This window comes from Neopelma chrysocephalum, unplaced genomic scaffold (genome assembly GCF_003984885.1).
Source record: "Neopelma chrysocephalum unplaced genomic scaffold, ASM398488v2 Primary Assembly neopelma1_77, whole genome shotgun sequence".
In the NCBI taxonomy this organism is placed as follows: domain Eukaryota; kingdom Metazoa; phylum Chordata; class Aves; order Passeriformes; family Pipridae; genus Neopelma; species Neopelma chrysocephalum.
Genome location: NW_020897738.1, coordinates 7,398,258 through 7,416,546, shown reverse-complemented (window position 1 = coordinate 7,416,546; position 18,289 = coordinate 7,398,258). Strand labels below are relative to the sequence as shown.

Sequence of the window (18,289 nt, the reverse complement as noted above, 5' to 3'; positions counted from 1 at the left end):
ATTAAGAGTTTTCCTCTGTTGTTTCTCTCCTGCCCCCAACCAAGTCCCACAGCCCTCAAAAACAGGTTTGGAAGTCTGCTTTGCAGCACCACCTCCACACACTCCAAAGATGACTGGAAACGATCCAGCAGGCCCCAGCTAAGCACCACACCTGTGATTTATCACTTACCACTCACACCGTGGCAACTGTGAGCTACGTATTGGTGTTTGTCAAACAAAACAGCATCAAATTACACGGTTGGGAATGTGTCCAGCATCTGAGAACAATTCCGGGGCTTGATGGATGCAAGGCATTACCTTACAATAAAATTGGGACACATCATCTTTAGGAAATATGCTTTAGAAGGAAATTAAGCTCTTCAATATATGATTTTTGATAGTATCAGACAACGCAGCTCTTTTGAGGAGGAAGAGGAGCAGGCATTTCTCTCCCGAAAAAATTCCAATACAGCAGGGAATAGCTGGCAACTAACAAATGCTTGCTTTGGCAAAGCATGTGAGGCTGCTGGTTTGTACATTTGCTAATATTTCCAAACCCTTTAAAAATGACCTAACCCAGCAGGCACCTCTGGCCTTGCTGCACATCACTGCTTTCCTCAAGCACTCTCAGATAACTGCCCAGGGAAGACAAAGAGACTGTCACCCAGATGAACATTAAACCAGCACATTACAGGAAATAACCTGTACAAATATAAGGGAGGCTACTCTAACCGAGCACATTTAGTAAGACAATACGAGGCCTTTACCCAGGAAACCATCAGTGAACAATGGGCCTTAAACCTACGACAAAAGCACTGCAGATAACTCCACCCAGCAGGGACTGTGACCACAGTTCAGTGACACCCCTGGCTAGGGTGGCAACTCACTGCATTTTAAGCCTTTAGTAAATTGGATTTTTTTCCAATTTTAAAAATGTCATGTGCTGACTTTCACTTTGGAGAAGTCCTGAACTATTATAATAGCCACCTAATGGATGCACTTTAGGTTTTCTTGAATTAAAGATATTCAGAAAAGTCATAAAAAAAAGACACTAGTCGCAGGCACATTAAACTACTTAAATCATCCACTTTCGTTTCAATATATCATGCTGTAAGTTTATAAGTCAGACATCCTCCTCCCTTTCAGTTCAGCCGAAATTTAAGTACTGTGGTTCTTGATGACTGCACTGAAAGACCAACCCAAGATTTTTTTGGCCAACAGCTGCCCTTCAATCCTTTCATTCTTCTCTTCATTACTCGTTCCTGTTTCTCCCTCTGAACGAGAAGAATCACATCATGAATCTAAAGTTTTCCAGTACTGGGAACCTTTACATTCATTTGAAAAAAAGATCCCATGGAAATGTGCCTCCAGTTAAGAAATGACCCAAACCTTTTGTGGAACTATACCTTGCAGTTAAGGGATTCCATAATTAAAACATAATTACTGAGCCATATAATGTGTCAAATTATGGAGAATGATTATTTGTAAAACTACAGATAAAGAGAAGAATGAATAAATTGTTTTTATCTGAAACAATTAAACTGAAGTCCTTCCCTTCAGCATTCCTCTAACACTTTGGAGACCATCTCTGTACCCAGGACTAGTTTACATGCACAACTGCTGTGATAAAACTTTTACACTATATACACAGCATAAATCCCAGTAGTAAATAATTCAGTACAAGAAACGGCTGCAAAGAGGGACAGCTGGTGCTGACAACACTATCAGCATCTCTGCTACTACATGACACACAGTCAGTTAGGAGTGGAGTAAGACTATGGAGAAGACAACACAAATTTCAGGTTAAGCTTGGAGTTGTTAAGGGATTTCAGTTATTAGTTGAATGGGAGCCAGCATCCTTTAAAGCACTGTTCAAAATGAAACTACCTGTCTGCAGAATACACTGCGAAGGTCTTTGCATACAAATTCAAAGCATGTGAACAGCACACCAAAAACATGCAGAGAGAGACAACACTCATCTTTGTTTGGTGTAAATCCTAAAACTCAGCTACTGCAGAGAATACAATCTGACTAATTCAGTCAAACCTACCTGATAATACATGGAAGGGCACAGGAGAGGGCAGGAGCCCACAGAGGTGACCCTGGTGCCCTGCAGGGTGAGTCAGTACCACAGACACCTCCTGCACCAGCTCAACTGCAGCTTCTCCCAAAGGCACTGCCTGCCCTCCAAGTTCCAGCAGGCCTCAGCAGAGTGAGGACACACAGGAAAGCTCAGCAGAAACAATAAGGTGTGATAAGAACAAAAGCTTCAGAAACAGTCCCAGAGGAAGCACTTATTTCAGATTAAAAGCCACGCACAGGGTTTAAATCATCGCCCCTTCGTTGTTCTGCTTTTCCAGTTCAGGGATTTCACCCCATAAGAGCTTTCCCACCTGGACATCTAGAATTTGAATTTTTTATTGGACTTCCTTGCAAGGGCACCTCTATTTTTTCCCAACTCCCCCGAAGCTCATTCAGTCACAATGAGAAAATACCACTTCTGCTGCTTGGTTGTACACAGGGCAAAGCTTTCCCTCCCCCACTGGAGCAGAGTCACCAAGAGTTCTTGGAACTCCAAACAAAAATCAGCCCCCAGGTCACCTGCTTTTCTCTGCCCCTTCAAGACACAACAGCACCACTCTTGCCTCAATACTTCAGCAATACACAATCCTTCCACAAACTGAAGGGTGACCCATAAGAACATATTCTGTAAGGCACAGGTAGAAATCAAGAAAGGATTTAGGTAAAGTACACCAAGAACACAGCTAGTGATAAATTAGGGATCCACCACCTAAATCAGTACCAATAATTACATTCTCTTTTAAAGAAACTGAGGTGTAAGAGGCACTAATGTCATCTTTTCCTGTACAATAATATAATATTGACTTTTTTAATCAAAAGAAAGCACACTGTCTGACCACATCAGAAGATGAATTATGGCCACTTTAGAGGCCCCTGAATGTAACATCAGGCCACACTGTTCGCATTGTGGCAAATTTAAATAAAGATAAAGCCATTCAATATAATCTTTTAACTGAGCTGTAGGATTGGGAATCAATGGAAAAGGCTCCTAGTCTCACCACCTGACCCAGAGGCCTAATAGCAATATTTATCTAACTTACCAAACAAAACAAAAATATTGTGCAAAATATACGTATGCAAAATCTAAAGTTTTATCAATATCGCTTCTTTGAAAGATATCAATTCGTCAGTATTTAAGAGGTTATACTGACATTTCAGTTTGAGAAAACCTATGGGAACCTCTCCAAAAATCTGAATCTGCATTATCAAAACACTGATCTAACAGCAATAGGAAGTTTTGAAGACATATTCAAAGTGAGAAAATAAGAACCCACTTGTGCAATAAATGTCCAAACTAGCTAGAAGAAAAGGAAACCAAAAGGAAATCACTGAAAGCAAGGAACTCCACCCTTTAAATCCCTATCCCAGGAATGAAACTCTCCTGATTTAGGATCCATCAGTCCCTGTACCACCACGGGCTGACTCCTCCAAGGCAGCAGCTGCAGGACAAGTCCCTGGGAAGGGGCTCCTGGGAGCAGTTCTGCTGTTCCTGACAGACCCCACACCCCACTGGAGCCACTGCCAGAGCCCTGTGGCTGTACAAGGTGCATTAAACCCTCATTGCTAAGGAAAATTAAAAGCCCTTTACAGAAATGTTAAATATAAAAGCGGATTTTTTTTAATCTCCTGCTAAGGAGGCAACTCACTGCTGCTCTGGTGACCACTGCCATCCTCCCACACCCAAAACCACCAGCAGAGATTCTTGTTTTCAGAGAAGAATTGCACCTCCAGAACTGACAAACAGCACGGGACACGTTATGAAATACTGAATAATTTCCATTTACTTCTAAAGAATCTTAGAAAACTCGTGTATCCAGGGCCATAAAAATGCACTTTTCATCATTCTGGTTAGTACATCATCAAAATACCATTTGCCTTTTTACAAGCCCAATTAGCCCCCAGATCCCTCTAATGACTCTCGCTTTCTCTGGCTGGTATCAGAAATCATTATGTTGAAACCTGATCAGTTCAGAAGGAAACCAGAATGGCTGAATTTTTATATTTATTATTGTACAGAGACACCAGTACCTCAGCAGCACACAGTTATCTAAGATTATCTGTCATCCTTATCTGTTATCCTTATGCAGAATGCAAGTCTGCACTATACCAGAAGTGTCCATACAATAAATAAACTGCTGCTGAAATTCACATTTCGATATTTTACTTAATGTGAGAAAAGCAGTGCTACAAGCTAGAACACTTAAATGTCTATTCCACAACTTGTGCCATAATATAGTATCAAATTCAACAGCACTGAGCACACCCATCCAAGCTTGATTTATTGCAGCTAATTGCTAATTAGGGTTATTTTTGAAGCACTGCTGTTTGCATTGCACCAGATTTGCACTTGGGGAGAAAACAGGATTTACAAGGTCAGAATGAAGTTTAAACATTTGTATACAGACTGTTTCCCTCCCCTCAGTATTGCTAAAAGGTCTCAGCAATCTGAAAACAACAGTATTTACACATGTGATGTTATTAAAACCGGGCACTCCCAACTCCGTACAAAGGGGTTATTAACATGCAAAAATTCAAAGTAGGATTGCAATGGTTGCCCAGACAACTTTCTAATTAAATAATGGCAGTAATATCACTATGCTTCCATGTACTACATTAAAAATTGAACAGTGCCTCACTAATAATGCATTGGCCATTTGCATAATCTGAAGGCCCTGGCTGCCGTCTCAGCTATGGACCATCACACCCTCAACCACCAACACCCCCAGCCCACACCCCCCTCCAGGGCCAGCAATCCTGAAGATAAACACAGCAGGAATTCCTGAGGGCTCCTGTTTTCAACTCCTGCCTGTTCAGACCCATTTAAGCACTGGTGGTAGTAGGATGATCATCAAGATCAAAACTTGGCCGTTTCTCTTCACTATCAAACCCCTCTGTAGATGATACTATCCCCAATTTTAGAACCAATCTTCTCATTCCCCTAGCAGATTCCTGACTGGTGTTTCAGGCACCACAGGAGCATTTCTCCACCCAAAACACTCTCACACAGTAACTACAGCCCAAGCAGCCAGCCTGCTGTGCTGGATGGATTGCCCAGAGCCTCTGCAATGTCTCTGCCACGTTCCTCTGTGCTGCACACAGGAGAAGGTATAACAATGTGAGGAAGTCTAATCCACCTTTCAAAATTCAACTACAGCTGTCAGTAACTATAAAAGTAGACTGTCAGAGTGCTACAAAATATAATCCCTTGACAAATAAAGGCTTCAGTTGGGTTAGACCAGATACAAGACACTAACCTGCAGGCTGGACAGAATTAACTGATTACAGGGAGAAAGTATGAAGGCTGAGTGACCTCTAATCAAGAAAACATGACATGCCTAGGCTTACCAAAGGTTCCTCTTGAATTATTACCTCAGTTCAGATTTATTTTTATGATTTCCTATAACTCTTTCCAAATCTTCTCTAATCATTAGCTGTATCAGCAGTATGAGAGCCCTATGAAAAATAGCACACTGTTATTTTTGGTTTCAAGAGACCAATTGCATTTCCAAATATACTGCTAACATAATCCAGCCAGGCTGTGGTTTCATAAATCCAGAGAGTTTTCCTGGTATATTATCCCAGAGCTGAAGACAGCTACTAGAAAACCTCAGGGGAGCGGGGATTCACAGCCTTGGCTTCATGAACTGTAGCACAGGGTCACGCTTAAATGTTAAAAGAAGAAACAAAAATGTGGTTCTTTCTATGACTGCCCAAGGAGACAGTTCAGAGGGTGTGTTTTCAGTAGGAATGAAGAACTTGAGTCTTTCCTATGTCCCTGGAAATATATTCATATTTTGGCAGCATACAGGAGCCTGAATGAAGGGGCTCCCAAAGAAGAGCGCTATGGAAACAGGATAAAGGCACTTTTCCAGCCCCAAAGCATGTACACTACAGCATGGGCTCTTCCCTGAGTGTGGATACATCGTTCCCAATTGTGTTTTAATGGAAAATATATTTGCATCAGTAGACAGCTGCTTACAGACCAGCTGCTCCTTCCTGTCCTCCACTTTGTTTTTAAAGGAAAGCCGCACTTCTCCTTCCTATCCTCCCCCCCAGACTTGTGCAAGCACAAAAGGAATGCAGCACACGCCAAGGGTCAGACCCCTTCAGCACTGGCTGACAGGAAGGGACTGGATGCTGCAGGAGTTGGTGTTTTCCTCTGTATCACACCACACACAATACAGACACGTTGCTATTTTGAACAATCCCCTCTCGTTCCAAGATGCTCCCAGAAGAACTCTGCAATACAGCAAATTTGGCCTCCACGCTCTTCACAAGGTGTTTTGCATCAGCTATTTCCAGTGTTGATCAGGAGGTCCAGGCACAGAGATCCACAACCATCCTCAAGAGGCCAAGCCCCAGAGTCTCCATCACAACCACGCTGCCCTGAGGTGGTTTTGGACACCCTGTGGGCAGGGGGAGCCCAATCCTCCCCTGAAATGCAGAATGTGGTTTCAGCTCACTCACAACATGGAGAAGAACTGACTCAGTGGATTACCCAGAGGAAGTACCAGGAGGTGGGACAGGTAGAGAAATACATTGTAAGAAACAGTTATTCTCTGGACTCAAAGAAAAAAATCCAGCTCTGTTTGGAACTTTAAGGAAGGTCTTAAAACTCATTGATTTTTGCTTACTCCACCCTGTTGTCATGTACTGTTTTACCACTGCAAATACCATCCCTGAGACAGGCTGCACATGTTCATACAGCATCCAGCAGCACAGACCTTTTTTAAATCTTGCGGGCTTTGCTACAACAGAAATGTTCAGACTCGGAGCAATTACTTCTGACTGCACTAATGAGACAAGCATGCTGCTTCTGTACTATATATATACATTATACACAAATTTCATTTAACAACTATCTTGGCTGTGATGTAAACCCATCCCTACTTAATTTATGTTTGCAAACATTTGGACTGAAAATTAAAATTAATAGAAAGCTAAAATAAATAAAAGAGCTCCTGCTGCTCTGTGTGAACATTCAAAAAAAGCAAAGTGCTGAAAAACTGCTTTTCCCCCCCAACCCTAGCACAGAGTTTGCTGATTCCTGATTACTGAACAGCCCTGTCAGACACCACTGACTGACTTGGTGTGGGGGGTGACACAAGGGGTGCACAGAATAGAGGAATTTTCTCCATTCATCGGGCAGTCTTCCCCTCTCCGTACAGAGTGGGGACTAACGCACGTAAATCCCTGGTTCATCAAGAAGTGAATAGACCTTTTGTTGGAGTCTGTTACAGTTATAAAGATTCTGGCCACGCTTCTCTTACCACCACCATCCCCTCCACCGAAATGAAAGGTAGGGCTTAAAAAACACAGGAACAGATCAGGATTCCAAACACGCCAGAGCAGCCCGGCTGGCCCAAGAAGAATCAAAAAAAAGCCTGCTGGCCCCCCTTTCAGGGCCTTACGACACCACTTTTGAGAAGTTTTGCTCAGGCAGCTGACATCCAGTTTTCGTCTTCTACTGCAGATGTGCGGCTTTGCTGCACAATAGGCGCCTGCAGCCCTGGCTCTCTTCCAGGTCCCACTGTGTGACAGTAACAAAAGGCGAAGCTGGAAGCCCTCAGCTACAGCACAGCTCTAAATGATTTAGTGACCACAGCGTCCAGACCTTGGCAGCAGCTGCTGCTTTAAAGGGACATTACCCAAGGAGTCAGTAAACCACAGAGGCAGGCGGTTTTTCACACTGGATTTGAAAAGTTCTGTTCAAAACTGAAATGGTCCTGCCATGTTTCTTTAAGAACCCAAAAGCAAAGAGGAGGGAGATGGGGGAGGACAGGCAGGGATCGTTGTCAGATGTTGTTAATGCAACACCACAAAGCCTAAAGACCATCCCTTATAGTATCCTCCACTTTAGGATTTCAAGGCACTCTGCAAAAATTAGTGATGGCAACCTTCCACCTCCATGGCCGAGTATTATTTTCACTTTAGAGGTAGAAAAATAAAGCTGTGAGATTAAACCAGCCACTAGTGACCAGGACAGCTCACACCCAGGATCACACTACACGGACACCTTTTCTCTGAAGTGTGTGGAGAAAATCACCTCATCACATGTTCACACCACAGGAATTATGGATTTCCATTTTCTTTGGTGCACAGTTGTACACCACCACATGCCCTAAAAGGGCTTTTACAGAGAATTTTCCACTGAATGCCATCTCCAGTTTGTGGAGAACCATACTGTCAGTCCCCTGCCAAACTCCACAGCAGTTTTTGAGCTCCTGTTCCAGAAAGGTACGGGCTGGAAGAGCTGGGTTGTTTTTTTACATAGTACAAGACCCAACCAAATCCACAAATTCCTTCAAGCCCCGTGAGATATTTCACTTGCTCTCCAAGCTGCAGAATAGCTGAGCTTTTGCTACAAAACTTCTCACGTGCATCAGAGGATTAATGAACCAAGGCACTGCAAGCTTCCAAAAGCACCCAGTGAACACAAGGAGTGCTGTGCTCAGCATTTAAGTCCTTCTGCCCATCATTTCTTTTCTACCTTCTGATAACACACCGGGCTGAGGCCCTGACAAAAATGGGTCCCTGTTTAGATCTGCAGACATGTCCTGCCACTTTATTTCTTTGAGCCCTCCTTGCAGCCACGTTAGGTACAGTCACATTATGTTCATGATCAAGGGCTGCTGCTCCAAAACTCTGTTGGTGGACCTCCAAAAACAGGTGACCCCAGCTTATTCCCAGAGCTCAGCTCTCCTGCTTCTGTACCCCAAGTACTGCCTATGGGAACCCTGCAAGCAAATGGAGGGCAAATGACTCACCAAAAAAATAAAAAAAAAAATCACCAAGTGTCTGGTTGCAAGAGAAATCAGTAGCCAGCTGTGCTAACTTAGTGCAAGAAATAAACATGTAAATTAAAGTAAAAAAAAAAAATTATATGAACAGTAACTACTGTGCAGCAAATACTCAAAATAATTTCTGTCAACAGAGCACTAATTAAGATGGATAAACACTCATTTCACTAATCTTCCTCCTCCCCCCAAAGTAATTTAGTTGCCCACAGGGAAAAAAATGTACAAGAAGAGACTGGTAAAAGAAACCTATCAAAAAGGTGCACGTAGTTCTATATGCCAGAAGCAAGTAACACAGCGCTGCTAGAGCTCTATTGGAAGGGGAAAAGGTACAATTTTATATTTCTTCGTGGAGTCTGAGAGTAATTTTAAAAGGATCTTTTAAAGCCATCCTTCACCACCTGCAGTCAAGTGGTCATTAGAAAAGACACGCTGTAATCAAAGCACCCACTAACTGCTGAGAAACACTATTAATCCAGCGAGCAGCGCTGCTCCAGCCATTCCCTCCGCAGCCATTCCGGGTAAGTAAAACAAAGCTCTGCTCACTTGGGTGGATTTTCAGCTCCTGTGAGAGCGCTGATGGTGAGAGGGGGAAGTGAAGCCGTTCCTGTGCGAACCCACAAACAACGGCAGGTTTCAGGGGCAGCCAGGACGGCTCCCGTGGGTCCCACCTCTGGCCAGCTGCCCTGCCCCACATTTTGGGCTGCTGAGACAGCAGTGCATGAACAGGGTTCAGTTCTGCATTCCAGCCCTGCCAGTTTTCAGTCCACAATGTTGAAGTGGTGTCTTTTTCAACGACTTTAACGTGCAGGAGCTGTGACATGTTCTGTTGGATCTTTCCTGCTCGGAACGGGAGGGAGAAAATACCATTGCAAAACATATGGTTTGAGCTAGTAGGGGCAGTAAGTGCTTTGCTCTCCCAGCGTGTTGCTACACACCAGAGGACATCAGTGAGAGGCGGGCAGCACAGGAGCAAATCTGGTACCAGGAAATGTTGTGCAATATCAAACACGTCAAACAAAAGAATAATTTCCTACTCCCCCAATGGAATATGTCCTATCTAGCCTTACATTGTGCTCTAAAACACGACAGCTGCCTCATCGACCCAAACAACGTAAACTTGGTGGGATTAGAGCTATTTTTTCCACCTCACTGTAACAAAGCTCAGGTAAATGGGAGCAGCAAGACCAAGCTGGAACTCAGAAATCACTGCCTCCTGCTCACCAGATGCATCAGGAATGTAAAGCAACTGAGAGCTGGAATGGGGGAAGGGAGAAGGAAAGGAGAGGGATTCACAGCAGTTGCTGATCAGTAATTTGTCTTTTAACAGTTCTGGATGTGGTGCTGACTGATTATGTCAAAGAGGGTGCTCCCCTAAGCTGGAGAGGCACTGACCTCTAAGAACAGTGCAGGAAATCAAGAGCAAGGAAAAAATAAACAATCCAGATGAGAAACAGCGATTCTTCCTTGCTATATAAAGTAATTTTTCTGTTGCATAGGTGCCTGGGACTTCAGGTGGCCCATCTGGGTGAGGATCCAGCCTGATGCTCTTAAGTGGCAGTGCTTGCAACAGTGCCAACAGCAAAGCTGCTCCCTGCAACACATGGGCCAGATCTCCCAGTTGTCCTAGAGGGCTGAGCCTGTGGGAGGAAAACCCTGCTGACCATTTGGATCACGGACACTGCCCACCTGCTTCCAGCCCCCCCCGCTGTTTGATGGGCAGTGTGGAACAGCAGGGACATCCCTGGGATTTCTGCGCAACATGAGGCAACAGACAGGTTTATCCAGGATAATTTCACAGCATTCTCTTGCTCCATTTCCTGGTTGTTTTCCAGGTCCATTTTGTTATGCTGTAAAAGCATTATTACGTGCCTGTGATCGTGGTGACAAGACATACCCTGATGGTAGTGCAGCTCAAAGCAGCAGGCTCTGCAAAAACAAGCAGACAGGTCTGCTTTGTTCTCAGCAGTCAGCTCCGAGTCCACATGACCAAGAGACAACACAGGGGTATCCAGGGATGGGGTGCCAGGTATCCCATGTCTTGCCAGTGACTCAGTTATATCTTAAAAGAAAAATCACTATCTGCTTTGCACCACATTTACCCTTGGTTTGCAAATGCAAAACTGGTTCCGAGGCCCCTTCATGTTTACATGGAGAAAGGTAGAAGAGGTTTATTTTAAGAGACTTTGAGCTCTTCAGGTAGAAAGACCATGACTGTTCCTGGTCTACAATATTATGAAACTCCCAGATTTCCAGCACTTGCAAGGATCCCAGCCTGACTGCAACAGCTTAAACCCAGCCTGGAACACATGCAGAGACTCTCAACTCACCACCCACTCCCCGAGCTGAAAGGAGTGAGGACTCCAAAAGGTTGAACTGTAACAGGCAAATGTATTTTTAACTAATTCTGTTTCTATAAATATTACAAAGCTTTCTGCTCTTTGGAGGCTGCTCTGCTCCCAGTGCTGCTGACATTACGGTGACATTTAGGAGGCCTTCACGTTGCCTTCCTGCCTTTCGTATGCTGGTTTTGTTCGAGGGATCAGAGAGACATATGAAGACACAAGGGCTGCTTATTCAAACTCTGCTCACTCACTGACCTGCTGCTCGGGAGCACAAAGGGGCTCTCCATGTCAAGTGTGCTGGCTGCCGCCGTCTCCAGCGCTCTGGAATGCATATCAATGCAAAGGACACTAACCCCGAGGTGCCACCAACAAGGCACAGGGGTGAAGGGATGGAGAATTCGTTTCTGAGGCAGCATTAGTGCTTCACGTAGTCCCAGCCAGTACTGTACCCTGTGCACACAACATCAGGATTCCCCTCCATTTATTAATGCCTGCATTTGCTCTCTCCTCTCCTCTGTTTCCAAAGCTATTTTCCCTGCATTCCTTGTCCTCCCCCTCCATTTCTTCACTTTCTTGCCCTCTCTCTGGGGACAGCTGCCAGCACACAGCATGAATGGCACTGAGCTGGCACGCGCCCCAGATGCTGACATCACCTCCTCTCCTGCCCTCGGCTCCAGATCCCACACCCAAACCCCTGAGCATCTAATGCACTGACTGCTGCTTTCACCAGCTTCATCAGTAGCCCTTCTGTTGTTAAAAAATAGGGTGGTTACACAGCAAGACACAATATATATATATATATATACACACATATATATATATATATGTATAAAATAAAGAAAAAAAGGGGTCTTCCCAAATCAGGCTAAAAGAGACAGTGACACTTGGGTTAGGATCCTTTAGATACCATTTCACAGACACCCCTCCAAAAAGGTGGGAAATGACTCCTACATACCTGAACAGGTGCTAAGTGAGCAGTTACCAAGATTGTATCTGTACATCAGCACATTTTTTAAAAAATGCTGCAACTATTAAAAATCCAGCTAAGAAAAGGGAGGTAAATAAATAAATAACAGAAACAGTTAGTTATCTCCAGGATTCAGCTGTTCAGTCTCATTCAGGGTGAGCTGCAACTGGAATATCCAGTAACACTTTCAATTAAATTTAAGACTACATGATCTCCCCATCACAAAAAAATCTAATATCACGTACACACTGTACTTTCACCTTCTGGTTATTCTGAACAGAAATTACAGTGATACTTAAGGTGCAGAACCCATGTTCTCACTTAAGTAGGTGCTTAATTTCAGGGACAGAGAAAGCTCTTAAACAAACACACCAGATCCAGGACTCACTGCACTGTGTGTTCTTTGGACTGTGTTTTATTTTACAGAGATATCTAATGTTTTCTTAACAGGAAACTTCCACAGACTTTCTTTTCTCCTTAGAGGATATGAAAGCCTTGACAGTGGTGGTGTTACAGCTCCAACAGAGTTCTCCCATTGCAGACAAAGGAAAAATAACACACCTCGCTTCAGTTTGCACCTGCAAAAATGGTCTGAAGATTTGTTTGAACATGTAACAAGACGTTTTTGGCCTCTGCTGACATTTAACACAGGTATTGTCACGCTAAGAGGATTGTGATTCACGAGAACTGCATCCTTGAATAGGATCATTCCACAAAAATTTCCGTCTACCCTAGAAAATTGCCCATCGCTTTTTGCAATTCAAACCCCGAGCACAACCGTAGTTATTTAACCTTTCATCAGAAACTGTGAATATCTGATAATAATAAGTACAATCTATAAAGGCTTCAAGTCAACACTTTTTATAAGCAGATTTGTAAGGTAATAAATTTTCCATGACTTAACGATCAGCTTTGCCTATGAAAGCCAATGTTGTAATTCCCAATTGATTGTAGATGTTAATCTCACAAGACTCTTGTTCTTACGCTGTGATTTATTAGCTGAATTAATGACAGATTGCACTGTTTAAAACAAGCTGCTGTTTTACACCCTAACCCAGGAAGCTCTGTCCAACTGAGTCACTGCGAGGATGGGAGGAGGGTGGTGTGCAAGGTGAAACTGCTCACCATACCTGAGCTAATTTGTCTTATTTTCTTTGAAATGCAGCACTAATTGTTTAACAATTAACCCTATGACTGAACACCAGCAGAGCTGAATGGCAGCAGCTATTCAGGCTCTCTGCAGTTCGGGATTCACATCCAGTCTCTGCAATTCATTTACATTGAGACATTCTGCTTTCTCATGGAAAACAAGAGAAGATTCCCCCAACCCAATCCCCCGCCAGCCACACACTCCTTTGGGTTTGAAGACACTGGAAAAGAAAAATCTCATGTGCTTTCTGTACATATGTATGTGAGTAGAAAAGGAAAACTACAGAATAAGGACAGACCCAATTCCTCGGGCCTTATCTCGCTGCTACCACAAAGCAAGTGCCACTATGTGTGAAAAAAGTCACACAGATTATTCATTCTCTACCTCTTCAGCAACAATTCTGGTGTAGTAGAGAATGTGCCACAAACATGCTGTAACAATGCAGTCACACAGAGCCAGCACTGGAGTGCAAACAATGCCAGTTCCTCGGATGGTCTGAGTCTGCAGGTTTTATGAACTGCAATGCTGTAATAAACTCAGACCTTTTCCTGTCAACTCTGCCATCGAGACACACACAGGAGATGCAAGCAGGAGCTTGGAATTGAGGGGGACGTGACACGGGGACCAAACCCTGTTATCCCAGGGCAAGTACTCAGAGCGATTTAATTCTGCTGCAGGAGCCCCATGTTCTGCAGCAAATGGCTTCCCCCTTCATTTGCTTTTTCAAAGCTTGCCTCTGAAGGGATCCCTCTGTTTTGCCGTGAATTTGAACTTGCTTCTGTGCTTTTTCGCGAGTGCCTCGGTGACGGGAGGCACTTCCTGAGCCGTGGAGCGCCAAGCGCTGCCAATTCCCATGGAGTTGGTGCTTGCAGCTCCAGAGCCTCCCTCGCTCTTCCCTGCTCCTCCCTGCCTGGCGACAGCAGCAGCATATGCTGCTCTGCGGTGCGGCTTCGGAGGCGAGCAGGGATTCCAAAATAAATAAGTAAAATGAAATAAAGGGAACCGAGAGGACGGAGCCTTGCGTGGCTGCCTCTGGACAGGTGTAATTCCCACGGTCACCTCAGAGGAGTCACCCCGGATATTGGGACCACTGCTTTCCAAACCTGGCCCCAGCCATCTGCTGGTGGTCAAGCTCCATGATGTGGCAATCAATTACAGCTGTTATCTTGTCCCAGCTTTGACAGATGTTCCTCTCTTTCATTGTACAGTAATTACTAGTGAGCTGCCAGCAGGCTTCACACTTTAATTGTGGCGCTAATTTGAGACAAAGAGAGGAAAAAATAGGGAGAGACAGACAGGGAAAGGCAAAAGCTAAGACAGCTGTGGCAATTGGAGCACCCATGCATTAAACATTTCTTTACAAACAATAGGTGAAGGCAACCAGTTACCACAGTAAGACTTCAGAAAGCTACACAAGCACCATCCAACCACACCGTAGCCTGCAGTCCTTCTTCCTTTCTCAAGGGGAAAGAGGGACATGTCTCCTTCCTTGCCAAACAGGCTATACTAAAAATACCTGCCAGCCTTCTGGCAATGCACGGCTTCCCACTGCCACGCAGCGTGGTGCCAACCACCTCACAGTAGTGAAAATCGGATGGATAAAGACACAGGGTGGGGTTTTGATTTGGAGAGGGGGTGTGCACGTCAAATCTTCTTGGAGAACAAGGAGCCTACTTAAATTAAAACACAGATGAATTACTACTGCAAAACACAAGCAAAAGCACTCCACTGCCTTGCTAGAGAGCGAGAGTCACATAGCACCTGCTCTGCAATCTGGTGTTCGTGGAGAGCCTTTGGAGATGGGCAGGAGAGAACAAGTGTTGATGAGACCAGGAGCCAGCAAGGTAGGAAACCTGGCGACTCATTTCTTATGTAACCCAGGGCTCTAAAAAGTCTCCAGAAAAAGGACTCAACAAGGTTTGTCCTTCTCTTCCTGCCTGGTTTAGATGCAGCATTTCAGTCTAATTCCTAGAGCCACAACTTGTCTTAGATTCTGTACACTCCCTAGTGATGTACACCCCGTTTCTGTCCATCCCCTAACTATGCATACCCCACACCCCCATGAAAGGACTCTACGATGATCATAACCACAGGCAAAGCCCCACAGTAAAATCCTCATGAGCAGCTTTTTAATGACAATAGTTTAAGAAGTGCTTATCTCCTGTGTATAGACTGCAATGGAATTTTTTATTTTAAGGTGTTAAATAGTCACAAGACTCTCTTTAAACAGGTTACAGAAACCAAATACCAAACTTCCACCGGAAGTCTGAACAATAAGCAGAAAAACATTCAGTTGTTACAAGCAATTCTGCAGCAAGCTACAGGCACTCTCCTACCGGATGTCCAAATCTGAATTAACTATTTTCTTTTCAATTTAATTCACAATGGACATATTTCTTCTGTTGAATATTTATTGAATCTTTCAGTAGCACTTACGCTGCGGTCTGGTGATGTGTTTGGCTGTAACAGTGGCTTACAGCAGTTCCTGTCACGCTCTCTGCCTTTCCTCCACTGCCCACCCCGTGCCCAGCCTCATGCCACTGTGTGCTCCCTGCTGCAAGCTGTGGCAGCTCAACTATTTCAACATCCATTCAGACCAGGAAATGGAGAATGGCAGAAGGAATTAACACCCTCATTTCACATTAGAAAAAAAAAAAAAGAAAAAAATGGGAGGAGGAGACTTGTCTTGTGCTGGCACAACTGATGCTGAGGTTTCGCAAAACAGCTCATGGCCACCCAAAGATCAACCAACTGCCTGAACTGGTGAAGGGGAGGGAACCAGAGGGCTTCCATCGGTGTGGAAGAGCCCAGCCATCTTAGAAACCTTGTACAGCACCTCACATCACATGTGCAGGAGTGAGAAACACAAAACCGCTCACACCGGTACGACTGAGGACTCCTTCCCGAGGAGACGTGCCCCTGGTTTAATTGGACACAGTCAACTGCAGGCATCTGGACTGGAGCTCAGATTTCTGGGAAGTTCAAATCCACCGACATTTTCTGTCCAAAAACCTGTTTGTTTTCACATGCTCTCAGATTTTACATTTTAATGCCTCTTACTGACCTTTTCATTTTTTTAAATTTTTCTGGCGCGACCTCAAGCAGTGTTTGTTGATTTCATATTTTATTATTACTTTGTCGTTTGGAGAACTTCTGAAATCAAACGGTTGGAAAAACATACGAGGTTTTAGTGGTTGCTGAACACAACCAGTCAGCTCCTGCCAATAGTGGCAGCACAAGTTAACTGTCTGGGATCACCACACAGCAGCTGGCAAGGGAAAAGAGGGGAAGGGACAAAGCTGTACATTTTTAACATGTTTCTAACATTGCAAATAGCAGAAGTTGTGGTTTTACAGAAGCAGAACTATGTGGTTCACTGACCAATGATTTGAAATGGCTTCTCTGCAGGAGTTGCCATTTATCTGGATTACTGCTTTTAGAAAAGGGACTTTGGGACAGTGCTGTAAACATCTGCCAGGCAGTGAGATGTTATGCAGATGGACAAGAAAAGCAGGTTGACCAAAACCCACTAGAGTCTTGCTACCTGATCAAGTAAAGTCAATGACTTGGAAAATAGTATCATAGGAAACATAACCGTACCTGGAATAAGCTTCATCATCTGCTCACCAACTCATCTTACTACTCGACTTCTACATGTCCTACAGGCAAACTGTCCTTTCCCTTTTGTTTCAGTGCACTGGTCCCTCCTCTTCAGAGGCATATTTGCGAGAGTTTACAAAACATGTCCCCTATCAGCTGGAATTCTGGATTATATCCCCCATGCTACTTCCCCAAATATGAGTAAATATCACCTTTAAATCTCCAAGTAACCTGAGACATCAACTGACCATGACCCCACTATGATTTCTGCTGGATGTATTTCCTATGATGATGTTTTAGCCAAGCAGCCAGTTAGGATCACATCGAGTCCCACCACTGCCATTCTTCCATAGGACACCACAGCAGTACGACAATCAATACCAGTTAAACCACACTACTGTCCCCCTCTGTATCCCCCAAAAGAGAGACACGTGTTCCCTGGGGAGTGGATCCCTGGAGTCAGAGGGTGCTGACCTCTCAGCTCTGTCTCCACTCTGGAGAAGCCTTGTTAAATGCAAGGCAACCTCTCAACTGTCCTCTGTGCTAAACAGGCAATTACTATGCTGACTGATTGATTACAGTTCCCTGTCTAAATTATATCAGGAGAGAAGGCAAATCACTCTGAAAACTAGAAATATCACAGCCTAAGTTCAGGCAAGTGCAGAGAAGGGTTTTTAGTAGCACGAATAACAAGCAGGGGGACTGGAGTCAAATCGTTGCCCTGAGCAAACAGTCCTGCAAGCAGAAGAATCCACGGCCCCCCTGAGCAGGGAAAGGATGGGCACGGATCGCAAACCAGCCGTGACCACGTCAGAACATGACCTTTCGTGGGGAATTAACCGGAGGAAAAAAAGAAAATAGAAAGGTTTCCTGAGCCTGATGATCCCCAAGTACCACAGGCGTACTTACTGCTGTGGAAGCAGCACCACTCCAAAAGGGACAACACCTTCTCCCTCTCTTGGCTGCATTTCTTTCCTCCCTCTTCTATTTTTTCCACATTGTACCAGTGACCCGAGTGCCTTTGTGCTTTTGTTTTATCAACCGCGTCTTAGCACCTCCGGTCAGGAGCTGGCACGGGCGTGTGACACAGGGTCGAAACCTGCTCCCTGTCGCGAGGTAGCACAGCCTCCTGAACCCAACATGGGACCCCACCAGCTCCCAGACGAGCTGTCCTGCTGGGTCTCTGCCAGGGACACTGCAGCTGCCTGGTCCCGTGTCCTCAGCAGCGCTCGCAGGGCCTCATGTCACGCTCCCACCTCCACATGGCTCCTGCCATGTTTCCAGGTCTTCCCCTCACGCTCCCACCTCCACGTTTCCAGACTTTCCCCTCACGCTCCCACCGCCACGTTTCCAGACCTTCCCCTCACGC

The 18,289-nt window shown here is 44.7% G+C and overlaps 1 protein-coding gene across 18 annotated transcripts in view; it reads right to left on the bottom strand.

Moving 5' to 3' along the window:
* The window catches only part of FBRSL1 (fibrosin like 1), a 507,770-nt gene that overhangs the window by 408,378 nt on the left and 81,103 nt on the right, over positions 1-18,289 (bottom strand). The gene's annotated exons all lie outside the window — the stretch shown is intronic.